The following is a 14,900-nucleotide window of genomic DNA, read 5'->3' on the forward strand; positions in this document are numbered from 1 at the left end:
CACGTTGCTCTTGGGACTGTGATAAGGGCAGTTTGTGGAGAATGTGGCTCAAGAGATCAAAAAGTGCCTTTAAAAACTCCTTACCCTGTAGTTTTCAGTACATCTGTGGGGAAGAGGGAGTGGCTGGCATACTACTAAAGGTGTCCACAGGAAACCAGGTGCTGACAGAGTGGAGAGAGCAGCCTGGCCTCAGGTGACCTGTGGGTTATCTCTGCGTACTTAATTTCAGTCTAGTTATCTCCCCAACGCACACCAGCCCTTGTTAAAGAGAAAGCATTGCTTTGAGCTTCTGAAATGCATTTTCTTCTATGTGAACAGCTTGAAAACACTGAAGTTGATGTCAACTCTCAGAGTGCTAGCTGTAGGAAGACCTTTTCCACTGGGCATCATTAACATCTGCAGCTCCAAGGAGCTATTTCCCTTGGATCCTGGGAGGCCCTGAGCATCGGGTTTTGCTCAAGTCATAATCCTCAGATGGAGCAATAGTCGCCCGCTTGTTCCTGCAGGTCCATGCGGGCAGTTATGGGATCATAAACTAAGATGCTCTCCTCTGAACCAAAATTACTTTTCCCAGTAGCATTCATGACATTGACCACCATGTTTAATCTACTCACTGAATGTTCTTTTCAGTCATACATTCAGCAAAAGACTTTAAACTTGACCAGGCAGGAAAGAGGCTGATAGATACTAGTTTGGCACAAAGGGAAGATTTGTTGTTTTCAGCAACTTTCTTTGTAAACTCCTGTAGCTCATCATTAGTGTATAAACAAACAGTGGGTTATTTACATGACAATTAAAGGTAAGATGGGGCTCATGTGCAGAGTCCAGGTTATCACGAGTAGACACAGGAATCTGGTTCTGCCCGGAGGACAGTCCCTGCTGGGCTGCCTCCCACATGGGCCAGGCTCAGGGGTCCAGGGCTTGTGTCCTGAGCCTAGAATCCACAGCGAGTGGTGGAAACAGCCGTGTTGTGGAACTAGGCCTGGAGACTGGTTCTTCTCTTACCACGCGTGTGGTGACACTGGTCAGGACACTGCGCCCGCTACTCCTCCAGCTACTCTCCGAGGTCACAGAGCTCCATGGTGCCTGCAGAGATTCATAAAGATCTCACTCTGTGACTTTCCTCGCTTCTGGCTTCACCCACCAAAGCACAGAGACTTATCTGCAATAGCCAGGCCCCGGGCCTCCACACTTAGGCATCTGTATTAATAAGCTATCTCATTGTGAAGAGCAAAGACAGTTATGTAATTGAACTCACACTCCACGAGAAATACACCACGCTTTCCCTGCAGCCTGAATACATTATGAATACAAAATACAGTAGTTCATATTCTTTTTGTAAATATATTTTTATTGATTTCAGAGAAGAAGGGAGAGGAGAGAGATAGAAACATCATTGATGAGAGAGAATCATGGATTAGCTGCCTCTTGCACTCCCCACACTGGGGATCAAGCCTGCAACTCAGGCATGTGTCCTGACCAAGAATTGAACCATGACCTCCTGGTTCATAGGTCGATGCTTAACCACTGAGCCACACCGGCCAAGCAGTAGTTCATATTCTTAAATACTGGATGATTTCCCTTAATTCTCGTTGCCGACTGTATTCTGTTTCTCTATATATCCCCGTTAATTTGCTGTCATACTAAACTGGTCTGGGGTTTGTTTCTTTCAGGCTCTTATAAATGAGTTTTAATTATGCTTACATACTTGTCCAAAATGGAGTCTTCTAATGCTGGTCTTCTTCTCTCCTAACAGATATTTATCTACCTGCTGGCACATGACAGGCCTGTGCCTGCTGATTCCTCGGAAGCGCTGATTTCTGCACAAGGGTTTGCACCTGTCACATGCTCTGACATGCTGGCCATGTGCAGGGACACCTGCTCTCTGGGGCCAGATCAGGTCTTCCGCCTAAATTGCCGGGTCCTCTCTGCAGGCCCGCGTCCTCCACACTTTGGAACCTCACAAGGGTTTAAGTGCCTTTAGCGCGAGAGTAATTTCCTGTTTAGAGCGTAAAGTGAAATTAGACCCAGATGCTCATGGCCATTATACTTTCAATTAAACACTCCTGGCAACAGCAGTGCAGTCATTTCTATGTAATCATTTCAGGCTCACTCTCTCCTGGTGCTCATGAAAAGTTACATAGCAAAATCCTGGTCAGATAATATTTTCTGGTATTGCAAAGCTTTTAGTCCCTGTTGTTGTCATCAGAAGGGCATTTAACCGTGGGTGACAGGAAACAGACAAGTAGGTAATGCATTCTGAGTAATTTGAGAGTGGAGAGGAGAAGGACGCTGGGATGGGGGTGCAGAGGGGAGCTGCCTAGAGGAGGGTGTTCCCAATTGAATTGGAAAAGATCCTTTTGAAAACCTGCCTAGAAAGAAGCTGCTTGATTGCTTGAATGTTATTTTAGAGGTAGAACATGGCAAGACTCTATAAAATCAGTGACTAATTCTCTACCTGTCACAATAATAATTATCTCATTTCTTTAATAAGGTTTTTTTGGATACTTTTAAGACCACCTAAATTAGGTCAATGACTAAGAAAGATTCTTCTAGAAGGAAAGGCGGTCTGTACGCAGGTCAGCCTCGCCTGAGAGCGAGGCCCTTGTGCAGCAGGGTGTTGGAGAAGGAGAACCTCCTGAGGCCAGGGAGAGGTGAGTGACCAGGAGTCACCTCCAGAGATGAAATGATCGTCCATGAGCAAGCTGCTGCGTCCGAGCTGGACTTGAGACGGTGTGAGGCGGACTGACAGGCACCATGCCAGGAGCCCTTGCGGCTCCTTTCGCCCTGCACTGCAACCACATTGCTTCTGGAACAGACTCTGAACACATGTTCACGGGTTGTGCCTTTGCTCACACAGGAGGTTGGCCACCCCCCTGCCACCTTCCTGCATAGCTCTCCTTCTCTAAGGCCGGACTTACACACTGTGCCATGGTCTGAACAAGGTGCCCTCCTGGACAGCATGGCTCTGGCTCTCGGTGGCAGCCTGTGTTGTGTGTGCCCAAGCTCATAGAGGCGCTCACTCATCCTCCATCCTCCGATGGACCCGCGTGCCGCCGGGGGCCTCATCACTGAGCATCAATATCACTTCATTCAGAGTGAGGTGGGTGGGGTGGTCTGAAACCTCAGGAGGTAGACGTGTCTGTCTACTGTGGGGTGCAGTGTTTGGTTAGTCCGGGTCCTCTCAGAATCTCCCCCTCTTTTGTATTCTAGGGATAGAAATAACAGCCCTGCTCCCGTGGCCTGTCTGCAGGAGGCGGGCTGTGGCGGTGCATGAGCAGCAGAGCTTAGCCAGAGGCGCGACCTGGTCTCTACGAACAAACTGCGACTTGACCACACTGCACATCAGTTTCCTGCCAAGACTATGGGCCCTTTTCTCACTTGTCAGTGATAACATTCCAAAGGCTGCATGTCCTCAGACACCCTCCCATGGAGAGGAAAAGTCTAGCTCTCCACGCCCCCACTGGGTCCCTGGTTGTCCTTGTGACTCGGCCACAACTAATGGAATGCATGGAGGGGACACCGTGTGACTACCAGGGCATGGAGCGCCCACTGGGCTCGGGAATGTCATTCCCAGGCGCTCTCTCTCATCTCTGCTCACAGGCTGAGGGCCAACACCACGTGGAGAGGTCACCTGCACATGCCCCTGTGGATAGACCCAGCCTCGCAGGGCCTCCAGCAACCCCGGCCCACGTGCCTGGCGTGTGAGGGAGGAAGCACCAGACAACTGTAGGCCCCGCGTCCCCATTACCGCAGCTACCGTGGAGTAGAGACAGCCAGCCCCACGCTGCCTTTCTGAATTCCTGGCCCACAGAATCCATAAGCACAATTAAACACTCGTTGTTTTATGGCACTAAGTCCTGTTTTATGGCACTGGGTCATTACACAGCAATAAATAACTGAAAAACCTCTCTCACATAAAATATGATTTTTTAAATATTTTTTTAAATAAATCTTTATTCAGATTATTACAATTGTTTCTCCTTTTTCCTCCCATAGCTCCCCTCCACCCGGTTCCCACCCCACCTTCTGCCCTTACCTCCCCCCACTGTCCTCATCCATAGGTGTATGATTTTTGTCCAGTCTCTTCCTGAAACCCCCCATACCCATTTCCCCCTGAGAATTATCAGTCCACTCCCTTTCTATGCCCCTGATTCTATTATATTCACCAGATTATTCTGTTCCTCAGGTTTTTAATTCACTTGATTTTTAGGTTCACTTGTTGATAGATATGTATTTGTTGTTCATAATTTTTATCTTTACCTTTTTCTTCTTCCTCTTCTTTAAGAATACCTTTCAGCATTTCATATAATACCGGTTTGGTGGTGATTAACTCCTTTAGCTTTTTCTTATCTGTGAAGCTCTTTATCTGCCCTTCAATTCTGAATGATAGCTTTGCTGGGTAGAGTAATCTTGGTTGTAGGTTCTTGCTATTCATCACATTGAAAATTTCTTGCCACTCCCATCTGGCCTGCATAGTTTCTGTTGAGAAATCAGCTGACAATCGTATGGGTGCTCCCTTGTAGGTAATTAACTGTTTTTCTCTGCTGCTTTTAAGATTCTCTCTTTGTCTTTTGCTTTTGGCATTTTAATTATGATGTGTCTTGGTGTGGTCCTCTTTGGATTCCTTTTGTTTGGGGTTCTGTGCACTTCCTGGACTTGTAAGTCTATTTCTTTCACCAGGTGGGGGAAGTTTTCAGTCATTATTTCTTCAAATAGGTTTTCAGTATCTTGCTCTCTCTCTTCTTCTGGCACCCCCATAATTCTGATGTTGGTATGCTTGAAGTTGTCCCAGAGTCTTCTTACACTATCTTCAACTTTTTGGATTTTTTTTGCTTTTTGCTTTTTCGGTTGTTTTTTGCTTCTTTGTATTTCAATTCTTTGACTCGATTCTTGTGTTCCTCTAGTCTGTTGTTGGGTCTCTGTATAATATTTTTTATTTCAGTCAGTGTATGTTTAATTTCTAGTTGGTCCTTTTTCATATCTTCGAGGGTCTCATTATATTTATCGGTCTTTTCTAAGATATTCTTGAAAAGCCTTATAACCGTGGTTTTGAGTTCTATATCCAGTCATTTGTTTTCCTCCATTTCTTTCGTTTGTGATCTGTTTCTTTGACGCCGCATTTTCACTGCTTCCCTGAGTTGGTAGGGTAGATTTGTGTGTTAGGTTTCCTATATGGCCCAGTGGGTCGGCCTCCCCAGTTAACCTGAGGTGGATACTCTTGGTGCACCCCTTTGTGGACTGTGTGTACAGCCTTGTTGTAGTTAAGTCTTGATTGTTGTTGGTATCACTGGGAGAAATTGACCTCCAGGCCAGTTGGCTGTAAGGATCAGCTGTGTCTACACTGGGAGAAGTTCGGTGCTGGAGACAGCCTTATAGGATTAGACTTGCCAAATTGCAATAGCCTCTGTGCTCAGCTTGGATGGGGTGGAGTCTCAGGGCGGAGCAGACAGTCTTGGCTTCCAGTCAGCCTTGCCCTTGCACGTGCGCGCGCCTCCACACCTCTGCCTTCCCTGGCTCCCGAGTCTCCGCCCAAGATTCCAGATTCCCCCCTTAAGAGCGTGGGTCCCCAGGGGCTCGCCTGGAACTGGGGTTCAGTGCAGTCAGAACTGGGGTTCAGTGCAGTCAGGAGCTTCCAACTCCCTTCTGCTAGGGAAAGCCTGTGGCAGTCTCCGCAGCCTTTGTGCACACTGGCGCATGTGCCTCCAGACCCCTGCTGGCCAGGGCTCCCCTGGGTCTCCCCCGGGTCTCCGAGTCTCCGGGTGCCTTTCTCTCTACCTGACAGTACAGACTCCCCCTGTATGAGCCTGGGTCCATGGGGTTTCGCCCGGGACTGGGGTTCAGTGCAGTCAGAACTGGGGTTCAGTGCGGTCGGGGGCTTCCTTCCCCCTTCCGCCAGAGAAAGTCAGCCAGGCTCTCAGCCGCCCTTCCTCTCTGCACGCACAAAGATCCTTTGCCGTACCTCCAATTCTCTGTGAGCTTTTCTCTTTCCTTCTAGTTGTAGAATTTTCACTCAGCCAGCTTTCCTGTGGTTCTGGGTGGTGTCTGTTCTGTCTTTTAGTTGTAGTTTTGAAATTGTTGTGTGAGGCAGCAGTTTAGGTGCTTACCTATGCTGCCATCTTGGTTTCTCTCATAAAATATGATTTTACCCTGACCACCCCTTAGCTGATGCGCCAGGGCAGGCCAGGTGACACGGAAGTAAAAACAGCTCAATCATTTCAATGGTTTTGAACAACAAAGGCTCAGTCCTTACACTGTGAGCTGCCTAGGAGCAGGGAGCCCCTCTTCTAGGTCCTTGGGCTGATGGTCATTGCCGTTCTCTGGGCTGGGAGGCAGCCACAGCTCTGGAGGGCCTTGTACCAGAGGTTAAATGTGAGGCCTAGAATGACACAGTCACTTCTGTTTCCAGCTCACTGGCCAGACTAGTCACCTGGCTCCGCCCACCGACACAGGTGCAGCCTGCTAGTCCTGTCTGTTCTTTGAGGAGGAGAGCTTGAGATACTGGGAAAGCAGCACCGATGACTATCTGCAAGCTTTCCGACTCCGCCTGCCATGCCAAGGGCCTCGACGCTGATTCTCTCTTTCCGGGACCTGTTCAGGCTCCCCACCCACAAGGCCAGGAGCCTCTTCAGCACGGCCATTCCACCACTGGAACCACATCTACCACTAGTTGTCCTGCCCACCCTTCCTACACATTATCTGCATATAGAGCAGCTGCCAGTGGTGGTTTCCATGACAACCAAAACTATCTAGTGCTTTTGCTAAACCTCTAATCACAGGGTATATGTTTTTTTTCTTTCTCTTTCTGTCTTTTCTTTATCAGAGCCAAAAATCAGACAGAGTTCATCATTCCTCTTTCACCTCAAAGAAAAAACTGCAGCCAGAACTCACATCTGTGCCCTGTAATGATCCCTCACGTGAGTTATCAAGTAAAGACAGTTATGAAGAATACAAAGAGGGATGGGAAAATTTTTAGATGCTTTAAGAAGAAAGGATTTTGTTAAATGGAACACAGGGGAAGATTTCAAAGGAAAGAGGGTGGATAAGGCAGGGAACGGACCAGTGTGTGTTCTGGTGCAAATTCTTCACTGGTGATTAAATTCAAGCCCCAACTCTTTGCTTATTTACTTTTCAACCTTTTGAAAGTTCAGAACCCTTACATATAAAATGGGGGAATATAATACTTCTCCTACCTAAGTAGCAAGGTAGTTGTAAGGATAAAATTCACTAGTCTAAGTAAATATGGATTAAAAGTAGAAAATGCTAAAAAAAAAAAAAAAAAAACCTAAGAGAAAAGTAGAAAATGTCATTCAGCTCCAAAGTATTAGCATCACATGCATTTCAAACCGACAAAAGGGTGTTGGTTACTATGACAGCATCTCTGGTGGAAGGTTTGCAGGAGGCTTTGCAAACTCAACCCATAATATGGCTCAACGCAATGTTCAGACTTGCAAGCACAGGGTGGTGAGTGACCAGCATAATTGATGCTGTGCAATGGAGGCCACCAATTACATACAGTTTGGAGGAAGCCAAAGCCAAAACCCAGAAAAGTACTCCTCAGGTAAATGCCTCTGAATGGGACTGATGACCTAAACAATCCCATAGCCTTCCATCCACCCACAGCCTTCTTAAGAGTTTAGAGAAATCTGCCAGGCCTCCAAACCAGGAGTTTAGGGTTCAATTCCTGCTCAGGGCACAAGCCCAGGGTTGTGATCTCATTTCCAGTGGGGGGTGTGCAGGAGGCAGCCAATCAATTATTCTCTGTCATCATTGATGTGTCTTGCTCTCCCTCTCCCTTCCTCTCTGAAATCAATGATGTATATACACTGAGTGGCCAGATTATTATGATCTCTGAACGCATAATAATCTGGCCACTCAGTGTATATCCTATATAATAAAAGGCTAATATGCAAATTGTCCCCTCGACCAGGAGTTTGACCAGCAGGCAGGCTGGCCAACCGCCCATGTCCCTTCCCCCTGGCCAGGCTGGCTGGACCCCACCCATGCACGAATTCATGCATTGAGCCTCTAATATATATATTACTGAGTGGCCAGATTATTATGCGTTCAGAGATCATAATAATCTGGCCACTCAGTGTATATATCCTATATAATAAAAGCCTAATATGCTAAGTGTCCAGTCAACTGGTCGGCCATTCAACCAATCAAAGTGTAATATGCTAATGATATGCTAAGGCCGCTCAACTGCTTGCTATGACGTGCACTGACCACCAGGCGGCAGATCCTCCAACCAGTAGGTAAGCTGGCTGCTGGGGTCCAGCCGATCAGGACTGAGCAAGACAGGCCAGACACGCCCTGGAGCCCTCCCGCAGCCCCTCCCTAGCTGGCCAAACTCCTGCATCCCTCCCTGGCCCAGATAGTGCACCAGTGGGGTCCCACGGCCTGGCCTGCACCCTCTCTCAATCTGGGACCCCTCGGGGGATGTTGGAGAGCCAATTTCAGCCTGATCCCACAGGCTAGTCCAAGGGACCCTACTGGTGCATGAATTCATGCACTGGGCCTCTAATACAGTGGTCGCCAACCTTTCGGACCTCATGGACCACCAGTGGTCCTTGGACCACTGGTTGGTGACCACTGCTCCAAAGGTTTCCTTAAACCAGTGGTCGTCAACCTTTTGGACCTCACGGACCACCAGTGGTCCGCAGACCACCGGGTGGTGACTGCTACTGTAATATACTAGAGGCCCGGTGCATGAATTTGTGCACAGGCAGGGTCCAACTGACCCACCTTGATGGAGGCCGATCAGGGCCAGCCAGCAGAAGGGAGAGGGGGACACAGGAGGTTGGCCAGCCAGCCCGCCCCTGATCAGGGGTCAGGCTGGCCAGGGGAGGGGCCGCAGGAGGTTGGGGGGTGCCGATCGGAGCCTGATCAGGCCAGTTGTCCACAGTAGTGCGTGTCATAGCGACAGGTCGTTCCAGTCATTCTGGTCATTCCATTGGTCTGGTCGCTTGGCTTTTATATATATAAACTAGAGGCCCAGTACATGAAATTTGTGCACGGGGGGGGGGGGGGGTTCCCTCAGCCCAGCCTGCACCCTCTCCAATCTGGGACCCCTCGGTTGATGTCCGACTGTCAGTTTAGGCCTGATCTGCAATTGGGCCTAAACCGGCAGTCAGACATCGCTCTCACAATCTGGGACCACTGGCTCCTAACTGCTCACCTGCCTGCCTGCCTGATTGCCCCTAACTGTCCCCCCTGCCAGCCTGGTAACCCCACACAGCCCGTTCAGTCATCCGTTTGGTTGTTTCGGATGTGATGGTCGCTTAGTCTTTTATATATATAGACATATATGAGTTTAGCGAAATCTGGCCCTGCAACTGTTTGTAATTGCATGACTTTTTTTTTTTTGAAGACTTAAAGTACATTTTTTTCCAAATATATTTTATTGATATTTTACAGAGAGGAAGGGAGAGGGATAGAGAGTTACAAACATCAATCAGCTGCCTCTTGCACACCCCCTACTGGGTATGTGCCACAACCAAGGTACATGCCCTTGACCAGAATCTAATGTGGGACCCTTCAGTCTGCAGGCCTACGCTCTATCCACTGAGCCAAACTGGTTAGGGCATGACTTTTAAGACTTTTCCCTCCAGTGTCTCCTGTGTTTCTCCGATATTTTTTACGAACCCTCTTCTCTGCCATCTTCTAACTGTGGACACTTCCCCATGGGCTGGTGATCAGCTTTCATCCCTTAGGATGGCTCCGAGCAGCCCTGCTTCAGCGATGGCACTCAGGATGGTACTTCCACAGCGTCTACCTACTTCCTCCCACACACTGAGGACACGGTTAGGAACAGAGTAGGTCGTGGCTGCTGAGCTCCATTCCATCACACACTGTGGAGGGTTTCACAGGATTCTCTCCTTAAGCCAGGGCTGGCTGCAGAAGTTACCGCATTCTGCAGATGGGCAAAGGGGAGCCCAGGGAGTAGTGGCCAAGCATCTGTGTGGAGCAGCATCAGCCCAGGTGTGTCTCGTCTCAGGGACAGGGCCTGGGTCTGTGGCTGTGCCCGTGCCTGGGCCCATGCCCATGCCTGTGCCTGGAGTTTTTCCTCGTGGACCCACTCTCAGCATCTCTGAATCAAGGCCTCGAAATCAATGCCCCGCCAGCAGCCCTGCGTCCTGTCCAACTGGGAACACCCTGCTCATCCTGCAAACTTGAGCCCTTGGAATCTCTGCAAACCTGTGGTCTCCCTTCCCCTCCGCCCACTAAACTCTGCGGTGAATTCCTCGTGGCGTGTTCCCCGCAGTGGCGGAGCATGGGTCTTCTTGAGGGCATCCCTGAGTCCCAAACGCCACTGCTCTCCACACCACCACCCGGCCTGCCTGCAGCCCGGCGCCCATGTCCTCAGGGCCTGCATCCGGGCCCAGCCCTGCACACACCTGGGCCTGCTCAGGGCTGGCATCGTGTCACACCAGGGACAGGACGCACATCTGGAGCCTGTCCTCAGACACACGTCACACTCGTGGTAGAGAGCACGCCACTTACATGGCCACGGTGACTGCCTTTGGGACCCGCCCTGGCTGTGTTCCCCTCAGGCTCCCTGAAGCGATCTATCACTTGGGACGTCGTGAAATCATGACGTATGATGCCGTGATGTAGTGACGCCTCAACATGGTGACTGCCTTCAGGTTCCCTCCACAGGACCTGCCCGCCAGCCCTGGCCATGTTCCCCTCTGACCCCCAGGAGCTGGCAGTTTAGCTCGAGCAGTCCATCACCTGGGACATCGTGACGTCATGACATACTTGGTGACGATCTGACACCGCAGCACGGAGCAGGACTGTTTTGCATGGCCCAGCCTAAGGGCCTATGGTGCTCGCCATGGAGTCTCCCATGAAGAACCATGTGAAGACGGTGATCTTAACAGACTGTAATGGAGCCCAGTGCTGGAGCCTAGCAACGTCAGCGGCCTTCGTGGGCGGTACGGTCGCAATGCCCCCGCGCCCAGCAGTCCCATCTATCCACAGTGATGCTGCCATGGGCCACAAGGGCCTGGGCGCTGTGTTCCCTGGCAGCCCGTTGAGCCAGTGTGACTGGTGACCCGAAGCCGTGGTTCTCACCAACCAACACACGCGCTTTGGCAACAGGCTGGCCCACGTGGAAGAAAGCAGAGCGCGTGGCACAGGAGTCGGGGAGCCTAGGCGCTGAACCTGGGCGGCATGTGTGGGGCAGGGCCTCGGTTCCAGCTCACTCTTTGCGTGAATTTATAACGTATCAGGGGGGATGTCACGTCCGGGAACGGAACCAGGAGCCCCCACGGCCGGTGCTAAATTCAATCCACATCTACAACCAGGGCTGGCAGGGAGGCGGCCCAGCCCTGCCTCTGCTTGCGTCCGACCCAGTGTGTATCCCAGACCCCATCAGAAGGGCGTCGTGGGCCGTGGAAGCTGAAGTCAGTTCCTGCATGGCAAAAGGGAAAGCCCTCGCAGGGCCGTGCGGTGGCTCCACTGTGGAAATGCAGCCCGGACATTGCAGCCGTGGGCGGCACCCTCCCGGCGTGTCTGCACTCTGCACACAGGGACCAAGTCCCCAGCAGCGCCTTTCCCAGCCACACCCTCCGCCTCGAGAGGAGGGGGGCTGCACCTTGGTCCCAGGGACCGTGTTCAGGTATTTATCTGCCCGAAGCCGCAGAGCCTGTCTTGTTCTGGAGAGCCCGTCTTTATGAAAGAGTACTAGAGGCCCAGTGCACGAAATTCGTGCACGGGGGTGTGTGTCCCTCAGCCCAACCTGCACCCTCTCCAATCTGGGACCCCTCGGGGGATGTCCGACTGCCGGGCCTAAACAGGCAGTCGGACATCCTTTTCACAATCCGGGACTCCTGGCTCCCAACTGCTCGTCTGCCTGCCTGATTTTCCCTAACCGCTTCTGCCTGACAGTGTGATCACCCCCTAACCACTCCCCTGCCGGCCTGATCATCCCCAACTGCCCTCCCCTGACAGCCCGGTCACCCCCAAATGCCCTCCCCTGCATATTCCCTCTTTATTAGATAGGGTTTTTTCTTTAACATATTGGACAGCCCTAACTGGTTTGGCTCAGTGGATGGAGCGATGGCCTGTAGACTCAAGGGTCCCAGGTTTGATTCCAGTCAAGGCCATGTACCTTGGTTGGGGGCACATACCCAGTGGGGAGTGTGCAGAAGGCAGCTGATCGATATTTCTCTCTCATAGATGTTTCTAGCTCTCTTTCCCTTTCCCTTCCTCTCTGTAAAACATCAATCAAATATATATAAAAAAAGAAACATTTAAGATTCCTCCATATCTGCCTGGCTGTTGTGACTTAGTGGCTGAGACCCCAGGCTTGGACTGGGAGGAGATTGCTCCGTGGGGACGCGGGCCCCTCCCAGGCTGAGACCCCAGGCTGGGTCTGGGACTGGATCGCTCCTTGGGGCGCACACCCCTCCCAGGCTGAGATCCCAGGCTGGGGCTGGGACGGGATCGCTCTGTGGGAAGTGAATTTGTTTTTTATAAAGGGTCAGGAGGGCCTCTGGGCAGCATTCTGCCAGGCCGCTTACTCTGCCGGGACTCGGGCAGGTCATAGAGGACTGGTCACTGCCATCTTGTGGCTATGGGGGCCGCCATTTTTGTCATGGAGTGACGGTTAATTTGCATATTACTCTTTCATTAGATAGGATGTGCTGGGTCTCTCCACTCCCTGCTATAATCATGCTTCATGCCAAAAAAAAAAAGTCCTGTGTGAAATGGTAAATTGAATTTATGGCTATAATGGAGTTAAGAACTAGACTTCAAATTTCAGCAAATCAAAACATTATTGGGAACAGCAGATGTTAAAAATAAAGATTCTCTGCTTTTTTATTCAGCCCCCACATCCTTTCTGAAGGCTCACCAGCATGTTCAATGTCAAGCCAGGAAAATCCCCTGTAGCAACTTAAAAATCGAAACAAAAGCATCACCTGCCATTTTAAGTTGTATTATTATTTCTTAAATGTTTTTTGGTTGTGTTTATAAAAATGTTTTCTTTCACACAAAAAAATGTTGTAAAACCACTGTGCTCTTGAGATTTTCGGATTGGAAATGTTCATCTAGAAACTGGAGCAGGAGGGACTTAAAGTTTGTTTCAAGCCTCTGGTTGATGCCGGGATGTCCATCCATTTGTGAGAAAAGGCCATGCAACCTCCGAAAACTCTGCCTCCCACGGTCCCCCAGTCCATGGTGAGGACATTCGACATTGGAGAGCGCCTGCCTCTGCCCTGGGAATCCTGACCAGCAGGCCTGATGCTTCTTACTCCTGCCATCCTTTAATTATTTGAAGACAGCTATCACGTCTTCCCTCCTCCAGGCAAAGATACAGCTTCCTTTTAGCCCAGCATCAAAAGATGTAATCATTTCAAAAGTCTTAGAGAAGATTTGGGACCGTATGCTTATGAAAAATCTTTAGGAGTTTCTGCTGAATCTCCTCCCTCTCCCACCTCTGCCATGTACTGGCAACACCCACCCTGCCCGGTCTGTCTGGGAAGTCTAATAGGATGTGTTCCTGGCACAGGAACCCCCGCGCATGCCCAGAGGGCAGAGTGGAACTTCATATACTCACCCAGTTTCATTGATGCGATTATGGACACATCTTGCTGCTATCCTGACCCATCACTCCCAGAGTCGGGCTCATTTCTGAGTTGTTGCTTTGAACTTCATCATGTCTTGTGCCTCACCACCACCCACCACCTGTCCTTCTATGCCAGATATCTACCTGTCTGCTTTACTCTGTGCAGGATTGCACCTCACAGCAATAATGTGTGTATGTCCTGCGTATTGTCTCTCCCAATGCTTTGCACATAGTACTCTGAGGGCATTTCTCCTAGCCCATGGCCCCACAAGCCAAAGACCGAAAGAATTAAGCCATTGACCACTGTTTGAGACAGAAAGATTTGGAAAACAGTTTGAAGGCTGATGTTTCTCTGCTCCTGGAAATAAGGTGATTCAGAGGCCATGGAAGGGGAAGGTGGGGAGGCAACTCAGACCAGAGAGTAAGTTAGGGGTGGTGAGAGCCGGGCCTGCAGAGCCCGGCAGTCAGTGAGGGGTGCTGAGGGTGAAGTGGGTCAGGAACAGGCAGAAGGAGAATCTCAGGCGGGGCAGTGTACTGCCTGGCTGCAGTCATAAGAACATTTGGAGCCACCAGCAGTGCCCTGCGAAGGCCACCAGGAGCTGACTTTGCATTCTTTGAAGAATTGTCATTTTCACTTTTATAACTATTTGATTAGTTGTGCCTCCCCGCACTCAGGATATAGTTCCCTGGTGACTGGGCCCTGTCTGGTTGCACTTACCTTCATATCCAACAGATATGTGTTGAGTGACAAGGTATGAGAAGCAAATGATGGCAACGTGGAGAGATGATAGGTTAGTCAAGAACAGGTAATTAGCTGTGTGTGTGCTGAAATTAACTATTAGAACGCGCATACCGTCTCCCAAGCATTTGGGTTTTCCTCACTAGTTACTGGGTTGCTGTCTTTCGTAACCCTTCATGAGATAACGAACTTAGGTGCTGTAAACTGACACATTTGACTAGGCAGACACACTCAGCCCCTGGAGGCCACCAATGCAAGCCTGACTAGCGACTGCTGCCCCCTGGCATCCTGGCAGGGACCTGGGCACGTGGTGTGTGACCTCAGCTTCCAGGCTTGCACAGGCCAAGTTCCACAGTCAGCTGACCAGCTGGGGAAGCCGTGTGCTTACTCCCCGGCAGGTCTAGCTTCTGCTCCAATGCTCACTTTTGGACACCTCACGGGATTTTTATTATTTGTTGATATATTTGCATCCAGTTTGAATATCTGAAGTAATAGGGCACTGAAAATACCAGTGAAGCTGACTCCATTCCAGTTTTTATCCTTTGAAGCACAATCAGGCCATTATGTGTGAGTATGTCTTTGAAC

Source organism: Plecotus auritus (genome assembly GCF_963455305.1).
Source record: "Plecotus auritus genome assembly, chromosome: 6".
NCBI classification, from domain to species: domain Eukaryota; kingdom Metazoa; phylum Chordata; class Mammalia; order Chiroptera; family Vespertilionidae; genus Plecotus; species Plecotus auritus.